Raw genomic sequence first — 3,967 nt, forward strand, 5'->3', positions numbered from 1 at the left:
CACCGGCTTCATGTACGACATAAAAGGTTATCCTAGTTTCGGTACGATAACTTTGAAAGAGAAGCTATTAACTAGTACATGCAGCACGTACAACATCACGATCTTACGATCAGTTTTAGCGGCAGTTGTGTACTCCATCAATGTACGCTGCAGATGAGATGGTGTGCCGTGTGAAATTACCAGCCTTTCGTAAATGAGTCAAGAGCGTTTGCTGTAAGTTCAATTTTATCAACTGGTTTAATCGATTTTTATCTTTCTTTTCGAGGGAAAGCGCGGGGTAAACGCCGCGATAAACAATTGATCGCGAATGAAAGCGATTGAATTGAAGCGAATGAATTAAAAAAGTTACTCCACACAAACCATTCAATACCTTTCGGTAAAGAAGGATTTTTCCACAAAATGAAGTGAATGCGAGCGACGAAACACAGTACAGTGCAGTGCGGTTGTCGAACAGCTTTATCGATAGCGCACAACAATCGCTGTTGATGACACGATTGTTTCATTCGCCGATAGGAAACGAGGATCGGGAGACAACCCCACGGGACAATAAAATCACTTACTTCCCTTGTGACCGGGGAGTGTCTTTTGCGAAGAGATTAATTTCGAAAAGCTCATAAAGCATCGACAAATAAACGGGAATGGAACGATAAACTTTTCCAATTCATCGCTTTGGTTTCGGGCTGCTTGAAGCTTGAGGCGTTTCGCAAGCGGCAAGCAGTGTTTGTCTTTGGCCTCGAGTCGAGTGTGCCGAAAGCGATGGGGCTTGGAACTGTATTGTGTCTTGGCAAGTAAATTTCAAACCAGTTTCATCTGTAAAATGCTATCAGTTTGTGTGCTTTCCGTTCGATTGTCAATGGTAGTGCAACATTGCTAATGGCTCGGTGTACAACGCCTTCTTTGTAGGATGGTTTGTTCTTAGTAAATTGAAAATACAAGTTCGAAGACAGAACTTATCTCATTGTAGCACTTACTACGATTTATTTGAAGCTGGTACAATCACGGTAAGAGCTGTCAACTGAAGAACGTCTTCCTTGTTCGCTATAATCCTAACGGTGGGCCAGCATTCTGTGTAGTTGTAATCCGTGCCAAAATCTTTCTCATATTGGCATAGTTTATTCTCTCTCTCTCTCTCTCTCTCTCTCTCTCTCTCTCTCTCTCTCACACACACTTTCTCTCTTATACAAACTCACACTATTCATAGTATTGTAGTATTAATCATCATTTGGAAGAGGACCAACTGATGCTAGTAGTGTTAGTTTGAAAGTATCACCGCGATCGAAAACAGCTCGGAGCATCGAATCCTCAACACACATACACACACTCAACCAAACTTCCTGCTTGTTTGCCTTCCCCAGGCCAGGATGCTGTAAAACGGATGCAATTTGGGGTGCAGTTCGGTGCCACAGGTAAACCACAGGGCAGTCCTGCGGTGGTGACCCGAAATGTTCTCGGTCGATGTTTGCCAGTAGCAGTACACACATTCTGGTTAAAAGCTTCATTCGGAAGGGGGGGGGGGTACAGGACACGTGGGGAGTGCACAGGTTTAATTAGCTAGCCTGGTCGCAGAATCGGGAAAGAGATGAGGTGAAATAGTTGTATAAAGTCTTTGTTTTTTTCTCTCCACCCTCATCTGCAGTGATTAACTTTCACTCGCGGCAAGTAAAATAGAACCAACCGGCCAAATGTAACTGGTACTTGGAGCATGGTTTTGTTTTCTGCAATTCCCTACGGACGCTGTTGTCTGCTCTTTTCTGGCACCACTCTCTACTATCTTAACGTTTTCTATAGCCCGGTAGAATGAATGTGGCATACCGGCGGGTATGTATGGTTTTGTTTTCGTTTCGCATTCTCCGTGGTTGATGAAAATTTCCAATCAGGTCGTAATTGGCTGCTGGCTAATTTCCATCGCCATCGTGTACCGCCCATGTCCCTGTCCCTGTGGCAGCGATGTAATGTGTAGAACGACAATGGAATGAAAACTACCATCAGAAAGCTCTCACTGCTGTTTGTTTAAGACAATAATGAGAGCACGGGCATGAAAGCCTTTTTACTGCTGTTTGCTTCCTACTGTTCACAGCATAATAACGGTTAGGAATGGTGTGGTTTTCATTTTCCATTAAATGTAGCGTCTGACAATGGATGGATGCAAAATATGTGTAATGTGAGATGGAGTTGAAACAAAAGAATATTTGTGGTTTTCTGGCATATTTTGTGTATGCGTATCAACATTATGTTTAAAGGTCTTTAAAAAACTTTGTGGAAATTTAGATTTTTGAACGCTTTTTGCAGTAAAATACTTACACATTATTCATCTTGAAGAGATATAAAATGTATGGAATATGACGGAACCGTCCAAATGCTCATCTTAAAGAAACAATTCTGACAAAGATTACATCTTAAAAAGATTTGACTGTATTTTTTTACGATCAGGTGATATTCCACTGTGATTTGATCGATGATTTTCGTCTGCATTTTTGTCTGCAAGACAATCTGACATCATCATTGACATCATTCATCTGGCATTTGAGGCGAATGAGGATGGTCAGGCAATAAAGCAGCGGGATGATTCATCGTTTATCTCTTTTGCAACGTTAATCGACCAACCGTGTGGTGAAAGCTGTACGTTTGAAGGTTTATACAGTATTTATAGATTTTTTAGATGTTTTGTGTTCTATCTTAAATGAAGATGAAATAAGTTAACATAGCGATAAGTTAACATCTTCTTTTGAGTGGGACGTGACAATACATGAACAGAACAAACACATGTGCGATATCTGTGCAGAAGAATATGTAATGAGCATTGAATGATTGAAACGTTTTGCGATTGAAGCATAACAAAATGCTCACAAAAGTCATCCCGCAACTCGTTCAAAAGTGTACTCCTTGAAAAGCTTCAGAAAGCTTATTTTCCGACGGTTAAGCATCACGCGACCTGCGAATAATAGAACGAGTGCTAGCGAGGAATGGAAAACAAATCAGCTCTGTGATGGAGTGGATGCCAAATTTTACCCCAAAAACACACAATCACGATCCTTACAAGCGGGGGCTGGAGAAAAAAAAGGGAATCGTTTCGCACCCTTCCTTCCCGCACCCCAGTTTGGTGGCTTTTTGGCTCTCTATGAACCTACCGTGACTGATTGGATTCCGAGCAACCAGTTGCTCGGGAGATAGATTAACGTGAAAAAGCATAGCAACCGACCCGGGTACGAGAACACAAGGCTCCATGGTTTCCTGCGCAGGGTAAGGCGAGTACATTTATGAATGGAAGTGATGATAAAGTGTGTTTACTTGTGCATACTTTCGGGCGCGTTGAAGGAATTTTGTTTATTTTTATACGCTCTTGTTCATGTGCATCTGTTTTGGGATTTTTTTTTGTTGGGGGAGCTGTAAAAATATGTAAGAAAAGGAAAAAAGAGAGACAGGTTGTACACCACAATAAGAAAAATCTAAAAACATCCCTAGCCCTAAAATAGTTAACCTTGCAAAGGATGAAAGCTTAAATTTACCACCGGCAAAGGACTGGCGACAAGCGATGGATAAATGTTCCGCTTTTTCGAGGTAAAGTGAGTACGACATAATGGGAGCTGATGTGTGACTGGGTGGTGCACCCGACCGCTTATCATGGGCATGAATATGAATGAGGGTAAATACACTTTAGAGTTGTGTAAATTTGATGGTGGCACAGCACTCGCTTCCCCTTACGCAAAGCACACGGGCAGAAAGCTCCATTATGCCGTTTAAGCTGTGTATGTGGTTGAATGGTTTGTATAAATACAGAGCGTTTTTTTTTCTCTCTCTCTCTCTCTCTCTCTTTCTCTTTCCCAAGAAACAATTTGCAAATTAGTCGGAAAATTAAGGTACCGAAACGCAGATTTGTGCGGGCGACGGCATTTTACTGTTGAGTTTTGAATATTAAATTAATTTTGGAAGTGACTTCATCGTTACATGGAGAGCACTTGTCGCTGTT

This window comes from Anopheles coluzzii, chromosome 2 (genome assembly GCF_943734685.1).
Source record: "Anopheles coluzzii chromosome 2, AcolN3, whole genome shotgun sequence".
Lineage (NCBI taxonomy): Eukaryota > Metazoa > Arthropoda > Insecta > Diptera > Culicidae > Anopheles > Anopheles coluzzii.